The sequence below is a fragment of the Dendropsophus ebraccatus genome, chromosome 11, assembly GCF_027789765.1.
Source record: "Dendropsophus ebraccatus isolate aDenEbr1 chromosome 11, aDenEbr1.pat, whole genome shotgun sequence".
Classification (NCBI taxonomy): Eukaryota; Metazoa; Chordata; class Amphibia; order Anura; family Hylidae; genus Dendropsophus; species Dendropsophus ebraccatus.
In genome coordinates, this window is record NC_091464.1 from 40,935,801 (window position 1) to 40,948,977 (window position 13,177).

The 13,177-nt window shown below is 45.3% G+C and overlaps 1 long non-coding RNA gene across 1 annotated transcript in view; it reads right to left on the reverse strand.

Moving 5' to 3' along the window:
• Window positions 1–12,653, reverse strand: part of LOC138768011 (uncharacterized) — a 161,418-nt gene extending 148,765 nt beyond the window's left edge. The window contains exon 1 of the long non-coding RNA XR_011358909.1: window positions 12,585–12,653. This is a non-coding gene — a long non-coding RNA (uncharacterized lncRNA). The remainder of the gene's footprint in view (window positions 1–12,584) is intronic.
• Between the last annotated feature and the right edge of the window lie 524 nt (window positions 12,654–13,177).

Sequence of the window (13,177 nt, forward strand, 5' to 3'; positions counted from 1 at the left end):
CTGATACATATCACCTACTGCGCCCTGTATACATCACCTATACCCCTGACACAGGGCAAAACTGTGCCGAAACAAAATGTTCTAAATATGATCTCCCCACACCCCCACCCCAATCTGTCTCACAAGGTATTTACTAGATAATAAATCTGCCCATAGATGTAGGAGGACCCTACAGCAAAACTGTTTATCAATGCCTGGACCGCTCCTTGACGACCCCATGGACACATACGTGTTTGTGTATATATCCATAATCACATATGTTTATCAATGCCTGGACCGCTCCTTGACGACCCCATGGACACATACGTGTTTGTGTATATATCCATAATCACATATGTTTATCAATGCCTGGACCGCTCCTTGACGACCCCATGGACACATACGTGTTTGTGTATATATCCATAATCACATATGTTTATCAATGCCTGGACCGCTCCTTGACGACCCCATGGACACATACGTGTTCGTGTATATATCCATAATCACATGTCACTTTAACTATTATGTATTCACCCATATGTATACACCATTTATTTGGGATAATGTTCCAATATACTGTATGGCATCCTATGAAATCATATCTCGATGAATGGTTAGATACACCTAGGTTGTGTTTCCAGTGTACTTTATACAATCGATATTGTGCCCTATGCAACTGATGGTATATAGGGATACGGGGCTATTGTCGATGGACGGTACGATGCCAGACTGTTTATCAGTGCTCGGACCACCCCTCACAGATCCCCGTATATCACATCATAATATTTATTATACCGGTATACCATTATACCATCTTACCTGTTGTTATTATTTTACTCATTGTACCTGTTATCATCTTATTCATTTATTCTCATATTCATTTCATATAATATCTACTCTCATTTCATCTTGATTTTTGTAAAATTTATATTTTTTTCTTTCTTTTAGATGTGTTTTTCATTTTCATTTTCTAGTATTAATGATTTATTTATTTTATTTATCATTTTTACCTTCTATTATATATTATTTATTCAGTTATTTATAGAATACACACGCAGCTTTTCTCCACCAAATTGAAAACTCACACAGGAGAGAAGTCACACCCAGAGACAGAATACGAGTAATACTTTAGTATACTGAATTCACACAGGGGAGAAACCACACTTATATGCTAAACATAAACAATAGTCCATGGAATTCACACAGGGGAGAAGTCTACTTCTAGATATTCATTGCAAGTCAGTTTTTGAAAGGAATACAGTACTTTATGGAAAGGAATTTAATGATAATGTCTGTGTACATACGTGTGTACATATAGATATGTGCACTTATATACAAGGTACACACTACCTTATGGGTCCATGTAAAGAAAAAATCTTTTTTAATTCCTTTTAATTTTTTCTTTAAATTTTTTTTATTTATTTATTTTTTTTTGCATTTTTCATTTTGCGTGTAACATATAATATAAATAATATCGAGACTAATGTGTCATGCAAAGACAACATTATCCAAACAAAATATCCGAGATAAAGTGATCTGAAAATGTGGAAAGACTATTTGGAGAGATCCAGAACGGGTTTTGTAAAATTCAGGGGCGGATATAAAATCCGAACCGGTACCACCGCAATACAGTTATCCAAATTTCTTTGCTGAGGAAAGGAGCAAGTAGACCTCCTGAAACGCGTTCAAGAATAAAGGGATAACGGAGCCATAAGTATAATCCATTGTGATCTACATTTCCCGAACTGAAGCCTTACCTCCATTACCGGCAGTTTCAAAAGAGCGCGCGCTCACTGACATGTGGACGCCATTAATGGCTCAAAGATAACCCCACATAGGACGGCACAAGGCACGAAGTCAGACCATGTCCATAGAGCCTCCAAGCGGACTGAATATATCTATATTGTCAATCCTGACACCACCGCATGGGATTGTGAAAGCTGTCAACGACAAGGTGAGAGGTGGATTGCTCCACCACCATGTATCCAACTGTATCATTTATTGCTTATATATGAACAAACATTGCCTGATTGCATGGGGCCCGCTATCTCTATTGCAGCTATATACAACTAATAAGCGATATATGATTTAAAGGATTCATCTATTTACTTTTATATTACATATGAGACCTACAAGGATTGATACTGTGTCAAACGGGATCACGATAACCATAGATACAGATACGAGCTAAGATCTGATACAGGAACTCGGGTATACTGTGGTGTGGACTGTCTGCGCTGGGCCCGGCGCAGCCGGTACCACTAGGCTCTTTGCATTTTATCGATTTATTTCATTTCTTAAATTTTTTTTGTATATTTATTGTATTTAATTTTAAGGTGTATTTATTTATATATCTCTTAATTATTTTGGTACAATTAGGTATTGACCTACCATCATACCCATTTTTAAGGTTATAATAAATGTTCAATACTATTTTACATTATTTAAGTATATATATTTTTTACTACACCACCCTCCTCTAGAGAGCCTACTACATTTCTCTAAAACTGTTATTCTGCCAGTGGGGGCTCACTGAATATACACCTATCTACTTTTTTTTTTTTTTTTTTTTTAGTCGAGGCAACGTGCTCTCATCACCCAGGTGCTACTAAAAAAGTGTAGCGTGCCACACAAAAAAGTGCACTAGGATGCGGTCTATCGCAAGCCCACTCTAAAAAGAGATGGGCCCCCAACACACCTAATTCCCTTCCCTTCCGGGCCAAAAGGCACCTGCAAAGGTCCAGGACAAATGTCCGCTCTCAGACGAGGCCAAGAGCAGACCGGTAAACAACTACGGCTTGTACCTGAGCATAACCCAGGCACTCACCGTTCGTCATTCAATCAAAAGGTGGTCACTCCCGAAGGAGAACCGGGGGTGCAGGGAGGCAAGGAGCGCAGATGGCCACACATGCCTCCCCTAGACCTCCGAGGGGTCCCCAAAAGGCGACCGCAACCCGAGAGATCCTAGTGACAAACAAACGTGGAAAGTGAACACACAGTGACAAAAAGAATAAATAAATCAGACGTGCGCTGTGCAAAACAGCCCGGACATCTGGCCGGATCTATAAAAATTCCTCGTAATTTTCACAGAGCCAGAGGCCGGAAAACTAGAGGTGTGTGCTCAAAGGGGTGTGAATGTGAAGTGCGTGCTCAGTGCCATTCCTCAAATGGGGTCCTACACCCAGTGAGTTCAGGCACCCTATACACCTATCTACTACTGAACTCAAGGGAGCTATCTCAATCTGTATACAGTGACACCCCCACACCCCTCTAGTGGTAGCTGCTGGTACTGCTGTGACAGTTTGAAGAAGCCGCCAGTAGTGAGCAGATGTGGCTAAAGTGGGAGCTAAAATTGCAATTCTAGAGCTATAAACTGTTTTTGTAAACTGCTGCAGAAATCTCCTGCTCCAAGCTACAGTGCCAGCCAATCAGATCGCTTGTGCAGTGAAATATGCAAATGAGTAAAGCTACAGTGCCAGCCAATCAGATCGCCTGAGCAGTGAAATATGCAAATGAGTAACACTACAGTGCCAGCCAATCAGATTGCTTGTACAGCAAAATATGCAAATGAATAAAGCTACACCACCAGCCAATCAGATAGGTTGTTCAGTAATATATGCAAATGAGTAGAACCTTTTCTGGGTATATATAGGGGCTGCAGCAGGTGAAGAGGTTAGTACTGAGCTGTAACCAGTAGGTGTGGTCCTTGTTAGCTGAAGGTCCTACCCTGCAGTACAGGCTACCAATGCATACTATCAATGCGCACCGGGGCCTATCCGTTATGGACGTGTAATGGTTGAATCCCTGAGTGGTACCTGTATGCAGCCGTCATGCCTGGGCACGTATGTTATGGACGTGTAACGGTTGCACAGGCTGTGAGTGCTGGTTATGAGTCTAGAACTAGTTACAGATGAGAACTGGTTCTAGCAGCTCACTCCAATTTTTTTAATGAAGTGTCAAAAAATAGACTTAACTCTCCATTCTCAACTGCTCCATTCTCCTCGGGGTTACATGGCTGTGGTGAGGATCCTACCCCATACCTCCAGGAGGGACTTCCCAATACAGCAAGGCACCCTGGTGTTTGCTATGGAGACATAACGGTTGGATCCCTGAGTGGTACCCATGTGCAGCCAACAAGCCTGGGCATGTCTGATATGGATGTGTAACAGCTGGATCCCTGAGTGGTGCCCATGTGCCGCCAGCATGCCTGGGCATGTCTGTTATGGAGGTGTAACAGCTGGATCCCTGAGTGGTACCCATGTGTAGCCAATATGCCTGGGCATGTCTGTTATGGATGTGTAACAGCTGAATCCCTGAGTGGTACCCATGTGTAGCCAATATGCCTGGGCATGTCTGTTATGGATGTGTAACAGCTGGATCCCTGAGTGGTGCCCATGTGCCGCCAGCATGCCTGGGCATGTCTGTTATGGATGTGTAACAGCTGGATCCCTGAGTGGTACCCATGTGCAGCCAATATGCCTGGGCATGTGTGTTATGGACGTGTATTGGCTGCACAGACCATGTGTGCTGGTTTTGCGACTACAACGAGCTGATGCACTTCATGTTTTTTTGTGTCTAAAAATAAATTAAAGCGAATGTACCAGCAGTACATTAGAATCAATGGAGGGGCGGGGGTTACCTCCCACTGGGGGTGGGCCAGCCCGCTTTCAGTGCTTCAGCCCAGGCCGGTGCCCACGAATAGAACAGTATTGTGAGCTAGAACCGGCAGCCATTCAAAAAAAGGAGCGCGGCACCAGCTTCCCCAAGCCGTTCTATCTATATGAAAATCTTAAGGCCCAGGCAGCGGGGGCGTAAATGTATGCCTGTGGTACTTAAGGGGTTAAAGCAGAACATCATAAATGTATGCTCTGCCGTGGTCAAGGGCTATGAAGCGGGCTCACGAGCTGAGCTCGCCCCATAGCTGGTGAGGATCGGCGGCTATCTGCAGCCAGGCTCTCACCCTCAATGGCTGGTGGCTGCGATCACATGGTCGCCCGCCATTAACCCCTTAAATGCCACCGCGACTGCAGCATTTAAGTGTGAAGATTGAGCCCCTGCAGCATGTCTGCGGGGGTCCCGATTGCACTGCCTGACTGCCGGGGGTATACATCAGAAGACTATGACATAGCAGTGATCAGTGAATGTAATTTAATGTTTTAATGTAAATGTCCCCAAAAGGGACTTAAAAAGTGTAAAATAAATAAATAAATAAAAATTTAAAAAATGTCCAATAGTCCCTCCCCCAATAAAAGTGAAAATCACCCCCCCCTTCCCATTTTATACATAAAACACATAAATTAATTAACATATAATTTACCGTAGCGTGCGTAATCGTCCAATCTATTAAAATAACAATATTGTTCCCGCACTCACATACCCACATCAATACGTCTGTTCTAGAAAAAAAAAATGTTACTAATAAAAACTAGAAAACTTTTTTAGATTGGAACTTATAGAAGAAAAAAGAAACAGATGGAAAAAAATAAATTATACAATCCCCAGCCTGGTACTACATGAGGGGTATACAGTGTTTTGTACAACCCATAGCCTGGCACTACATGGGGGATATCCTGTGAATTATACAATCCCCAGCCTGGTACTACATGAGGGGTATCCTGTGCATTATACAATCCCCTTTTTGGCACTTCATGAGTGGTATACAGTGCATTATACAATCGCCTGCCTGGTACTACATTAGGGGTATACAGTGCATTATACAATCCCCAGCCTGTCACTACATGAGGGGTATACAGAGCATTATACAACCCCCAGCCTGGTACTACATGGGGGTATCCTGTGCATTATACAATCGCCTTCCTGGTACTACATTAGGGGTATACAGTGCATTATACAATCCCCAGCCTGGCACTACATGAGGGGTATACAGTACATTATACAATCCCCAGCCTGGTACTACAAGGGGGGTATACAGAGCATTATACAATCCCCAGCCTGGCACTACATGAGGGGTATCCTGTGCATTATACAATCCCCAGCCTGGCACTACATGAGGGGTATCCTGTGCATTATACAATCCCCAGCCTGGTACTACATTAGGGGTATACAGTGCATTATACAATCCCCTTCCTGGCACTACATGGGGGTATCCTGTGCATTATACAATCCCCAGCTTGGTACTACATGGGGGGTATCCTGTGCATCATACAATCCCAAGCCTGGCACTACATGAGGGGTATACAGGGGCGGTCTTGGCATTTCTGGGGCCCCAAGCGAAGTTATGTCTCCCCCCCCCCTCAACACGCGCTCCACAACAATAGACCGCTGTGTGCTGCCCCCAGTAGTATATACCCCTTGTGCACTACCGCCAGTATTATATAGACCCCTTATGTGCTTCCCCCAGTAGTATATAGACCCCTGTGTGCTCCTCCAGAAGTATATAGACCTCCTGTGTGCTGCCCCCAGTCGTATATACCCACTGTGTGCTGCCCCCAGTTGTATATACCCCCTGTGTGCTCTCCCACTAGTATATAGCCCCCTTGTGTGCTCCCTTAGGGGTATTTAGCCCCCCTGTGTGCTCCCCCACTTGGATATAGACCCCTGTGTGCTCCTCCAGTTGTATATAAACCCTCTGTGTGGTTCCCCCAGCAGTATATAGACCCCCTGAGTGCTCCCCCACTAGCATATAGCCCCCCTGTGTGCTCCCTTAGGGGTATTTAGCCCCCCTGTGTGCTCCCCCAGCAGTATATAGACCCCCTGTGTGCCCCACCAGTATTATATAGACCCCTTGTGTGCTGCCCCAGTAGTATACAGACCCCTGTGTGCTCCCCCAGTTATATATAGACCCCCTGTGTGCTTCCCCAGCAGTATATAGACCACCTGTGTGCTGCCCCTAGCAGTATATAGACCTCCTGTGTGCCTCACCAGTAGTATATAGACCCCCTGTATGTTCCCCCAGTAGTATATAGACCCCCTGTGTGCCCCACCAGTAGTATATAGACCCCCTGTGTGCTCCACCAGTAGTATATAGACCCCCTGTGTGCTCCCCCAGTAGTATATAGCCCCCCCGTGGGCTCCCCCACTTGGATATAGATCTCCTGTGTGCTCTCCAAGTTGTATATAGACCCCATTCTGCTGTCCCAAGTAGTATATAGACCCCCTGTGTGCTGTTCCCAGTAGCATATAGACCCCTCTGTGAAGCCCCAGTAGTCTATAGCCCCCCTGTGTGCTCCCCCAGTTATATATAGCCCCCCCCCTGTGTGCTCCACCTGTTATATAGCCCCGTGTGCTCCCCCCATTTATATAGACCCCCGATGTGCACTCCACCAGTTACACAGGCCCTTGTGTGCTCCCCCTCCCATATAGTATATAACACAATAAAACAAACACATACTCACCTGGGTACGGGCGTCTCCTCTTCTCTTCACTCTTGTGGCTGCAAGGGTTTTCCCTGCGGTCACAAGAGGCCGCGCTCCCCTTGTCCTGGCACCGATGCTCCAGTGATGTCACTGGAGCACCGGCACCACAAGGACAGAGCGACCACTTCTGACCGCAGGGAAAACACTTCCTGCAGCCACAAGAGTGACTGACAGGAAGGGAGCCAATGTCTCCCACCCTGTCAGTGCTGCAGCATGTAACTATGAGCGCTCATTACGAGTGCTCATAGTTACAGCTCAGATGGCAGCAGCGAGCGGGGCAGCGGCCCTGTCCAGCCATCTAGAGCACAAAAGCGGGGCGTGGGGGCCCCCTTGGATGTTGGGGGCCCCAAGCGATTGCTTGGGGTGCTTGGTGCCAAAGACCGCCACTGGGGGTATACAGTACATTATACAATCCCCAGCCTGGTACTACATGGGGGGGTATCCTGTGCATTATACAATCTCCAGCCTGGCACTACATGAGGGGAATACACAGCATTATACAACCCCCAGCCTGGCACTACATGAGGGGTATCTGAGCATTATACAACCCCCAGCCTGGCACTACATGAGGGGTATCCTGTGCATTATATAATCCCCAGCCTGGTACTACATGAGGGGTATCCTGCATTACAGTAGTGGCAGCCAGTCTTCTCCCATGCTTCCCCAGTAGTTGCAGACAGGCTCCCAGCTCCCCATTCCTCCCTCTCTTTATAGTCCCTATTAGGGATGCACGATGCACCGAAATATCGATACTACTATCCATATTTCAGGCAAAAAAATCGGTTCAGTACCAGGATTTCCTAGTATTCAATACTTTATTTTAAGCTGCGTAAGGCTGGGTTCACACCAAGTTTTTGCAATCTATTTTTTTCATCCACTTTTTGCAAAAAAACTCATGAGAAATGGATGAAAAAAACGGATGCATTTGTGTGCATCCGTTTTGATCCGTTTTTCCATTGACTTACATTGTAAAAAAAAAAGAATCAAAACGGAAAAGTAGGGTCAGTTATGTTTTTGTGTACATTAAAAAAAACGAATCTGTAAGTCAATGGAAAAATTGATAAAAACAGATGCTCACAAATGCATCCGTTTTTTGCAAACAAAACGCATGAAAAAAACGTAGTGTGAACCCAGCCTAATAGAGCAGCTTAACAATGTATAGTGCAGAGAACACGGCCAGCGGCTATCTGAGCGCCAGCCATGTTCTCTGTGCCGCCCCCCGGTGTCACCAACTCCGCCTGCACTCGCTCTGCTCCCAGAGTCGGCAGGTCGGTATTTTTTGATCTAGAGAAGCTGAGCACACACAAACACTCTGGAGATCATGGAGCAGGATGAGTGTAGAGCGGGGGAGCAGTGCGGGCCCTGGTATCAGTGGCAGCAGGAGAGGAGCGCACACACAGGGGGCAGAGATCAGAGGATACCAGGGAGGAGACAGGTCTGTCGGGGGAGGGACACTGCCTGGACTGCAAGTGAGTGTCACTGCCCCGAACTACTCCACACAGAGGTTACAGGGCACCAGCAGTCAGCAACGGGTTAACCACTGTGGTTTTGGATGACACTGCGGGTGCAGGGAGCTGTCAGTGTGCTGGGCACTGTACTGCAGGGTGTGCAGCCACTCTGGGAGGAGGAGAAAGAGGAGAGCGTCTGAAAGTTACTAAACTTTACACAGAGGCTGGAGGATGTTAGGAGAGGAGGGTGCTGATCTTATAACGGAGGTCACTGCAGCACAGAGGATGTCAGGAGAGGAGGCTGCTGATCTTAAAGCGGAGGTCACAGCAGCACAGAGGATGTCAGGAGAGGAGAGTGCTGATCTTATAGGGGAGGTCCCAGCAGCAGAAAGGATGTCAGGAGAGGAGGGTGCTGATCTTATAGGGGAGGTCACAGGGTCCCAGCAGCACAGAGGATGTCAGGAGAGGAGGTTGCTGATCTTATAGCGGAGGTCACAGCAGCACAGAGGATGTCAAGAGAGGAGGGTGATGATCTTATAGGGGAGGTCCCAGCAGCACAAAGGATGTCAGGAGAGGAGGGTGCTGATCTTATAGGGGAGGTCACAGGGTCCCAGCAGCACAGAGGATGTCAGGAGAGGAGAGTGCTGATCTTATAGAGGAGGTCACAGCAGCACAGAGGATGTCAGGAGAGGAGTGAGGTGATCCTATAGGAGAGGTCACAGCAGCACAGAGCATGTCAGGAGAGAGGAGTGCTGATTGCGGGTGCAGGGAGCTGTCAGTGTGCTTGGCGCTGTACACATTGTGCAGGGTGTGCAGCCACTCTGGGAGGAGGAGAAAGAGGAGAGCAGCTGAAAGTCACTTAACTTTAGACAGTGGCTGCATGGCCTGCCGGGAGAGTGATGTCACTGCGTGCGGCTGCAGCCAAGGCAACGTGCACAGTATGGGGCTGTCAGGACTACAAGTCTCAAGAGCCCTGCTGCTGCTGCTGCAACACTGCAATTCCCAGCATACCTCATTGGACACTACAACTCCCAGCATACCTTCTTGTACACAAGGGGCTATGCTGGGAATTGTAGTGAAAAAAAAAACGTATGCTAGGAATTGTAGTGCAAACAAAGGTATGATGGGAGTTGTTTTGGGAAGCTACTGCTGCAGAACTGCAACTCCCAGCATACCTTCTTTTGCACTACAACTCCCAACATACCTCCTTGTGCACTACAACTCCCAGCATACCTTCTTTTGCACTACAACTCCCAGCATACCTCCTTATGCACAACAACTATTATAGCTGCAGTCTGGGGGGTGGGGGGGCATTATATTTGTATTTTTTTCGAGGTATCAAACTGGCATCGAGTATAGAAATAAAAAAGCTGGTATCGTGACATCACTAGTCCCCATAAGATTGGAGCCAAATCCAGTTGCCAGGGCCAAAATATCACTGAGGGGGATTTATCCATTTAGTAAGCAGTCTTATAGGAAGAAGGTTTCTTGTTGCCATAGCAACCAAGCTGAGTAGTGATTGGTTGCTATGGGCGACAATGAACCTTGATTGCTTGATAAATCCCTGATGGAGGTGACATACATGTTGGTTACCAGCAGTAATATTGAATCCCACTTTATTCTGCATTTTGGAGTTAAATAAAGACTGGTTACATGTGTATGGGAGCTGATAGATATGGCAATGTAGTGAGCAGTCATCCCCTATACCAGTCATATCAAACTCTGTCCCGCGGGCCAAATCTGGCCCACATTGCCATTATTTTTGGCCCACTGAGCTTTTCCATTGCTGTATTAAATCTGGCCCACCTGATGTTGCAGCAGATTATAACATGGGGGGTCCGGACAGCCACTTGGACTGGCTATTATATAAGAGACTATTTGGAGGGCTGGTTACTATATAAGACATTTGGGAGGGCTGGCTTCTACATAAGAGAGTATTGGGGAGAGCTGGCTATTATATAAAACTATAGGGGAGGGGTGGTATTGTATAAGAGACTATTTTAGGGACTGACTTCTATATAAGAGACTATTTGGGAGGGCTGGCTTCTATATAAGACACTATTTGGAGGGCTGGCTACTATAGAAGACACTATTGGAAGGGCTTGCTACTATGTGGGGCTCTAATTGTAGGCCTGGCTAGTATTTGGGGCACTATGGGGGGGGGGCGGCTACTACATGGGGCACAATTATGGGATTACCTAATGCTTGAGGGATATAATGGGCAGCTACCATGTGGGGATATTTACTTTAGGATAGAAAGTGCCAGGAACGCTGCATGCACTCTTTATTAAAAATTGGCCCATGACTTTCTCCAATTTTTTAATTTTGGCCCACTGTGTATTTGAGTTTGACACCCCTGCCCTATACCCCAATACATATCCCCTACCACCCGCTGTATACACCCCCTATACCCCAATACATATCCCCTATCACCTGCTGTATACATGACCTGTATCCCCGATACATATCCCCTACCACCTGCTGTATACATCAGCTATACCCCTGATATATATCCCCTACCACCTGCTGTATACATCACCTATACCCCTGTATACATATCCCCTACTGCCCCCTGTATACATCACCTATACTCCTGACACAGATCCTCTACAACCCGCTGTATACATCATCTATACCTCAATATACACCCCTTACCAGCCCTTGTATACATCACCTCTACCAATAATACATTTCACCTACAGTCCCCTGTATACATCACCTATACCCTTGAAACATATCCCCTTCGCCCCCTGTATACATCCCCCTGTATACATCACCTTTACCCCTAATACCTATCCCCTACCTCCCCTTATATATATCACCTATACCACTGATAGGTATCACATACCGCCCCCTGTATACATCACCTATACCCCTAAAACATATCCCCTACCACCCGCTGTATACATCTCCTATACCCCTGATACATGTCCCCTACCACCCCCTGTATACATCACCTATACCCCTGATACATATCCCCTACCACCTGCTGTATACATCACCTATACCCTTGATACATATCCACTACCACCAACTGTATACATCACCTATACCCCTGATACATATCCCCTACCGTCCACTGTAAACATCATCTATACCTCAGATACATATCACCTACAGCCCCCTATATACATCACCTATACCCGATACATTTGCTCTACTGCCCTCTGTATACATCACCTATACCCAATACATTTGCTCTACTGCCCTCTGTATACATTACCTATACCCCTGATACATATCACATACCGCCCCCTGTATACATTACCTATACCCCTGATACATATCTTCTACCTCCCCCCTGTTTACATTATTCACACTTTTGTCTAAATGCAATGCCTTGTGCTCTATTGCATACACTATAATCACCTATTTGCATGCAGCCTCTGTGCTGCTACTACAGCTTTGCTAACAGTTTTATCCAAGAAAGAAAAAATGCTGAACTTACTTAGCAAAAAAATTTAATCTTTATTGAGTATACATATTTAAAACAATTCATAAAAAGAGAGAAAACCTAACAATAAAAAGAACGGTGGCTTTCCCGGAGGTGGTTCTTATATTTATTGACTCATACTATTTGCTGCAATCCCTGACCCACAACACATGTTGGATACAATACGCAATAAATAATGCTAAAAAATACTATATTTATCTTAACAATGCCAAAGTGCTAGTGCATAAAATTCATTAGATTAGCATACATCATAATATTAGTCCTATAATCCACCTATTTGTTATTATTACTACCCCACAAATTCTGGGGATCCAGCAAGTAAACTACCTTAAAGGTCCGTTATTGTGTAAATCCTCCGGGACGCCACCACCCCGACGCGCGTTTCGATGCCTTCGTCCGGGGGCACTTTATCCATCTGTTGAACAACATGTGTTGTGGGTCAGGGATTGCGGCAAATAGTATGAGTCAATAAATATAAGAACCACCTCCGGGAAAGCCACCGTTCTTTTTAATGTTAGGTTTTTTCTTTTTTTATGAGTTGTTTTAAATATGTATACTCAATAAAGATATTATTATTTTTATTTTTTTAATCACTCTTTTTTTTTAGTTACAATGCAAGTCAAAGGAAAATAAATCCTGCAGTGTGGCATACAGTAGCATGCAATTTTTCCAGCATAAATTATTACACATTAATGAAAAATAATCTGTCAGCTCTGTATCACGCTCTGAGCTGCAGACATGGGCAGACAGTGATAAAACAAATCATTCCTGTCTCTTAGTTGTTAGGAAAGTTATAAAATCATGATTTCCTTTTAAGCTGCAGGTATCATAAGTTTTATCTCCCTGTCCGCAGCAATGAGCATGATATAGAGCTTACAGATTACCTTTATATCACAGTGTATGCAGTGTATACATGTTCT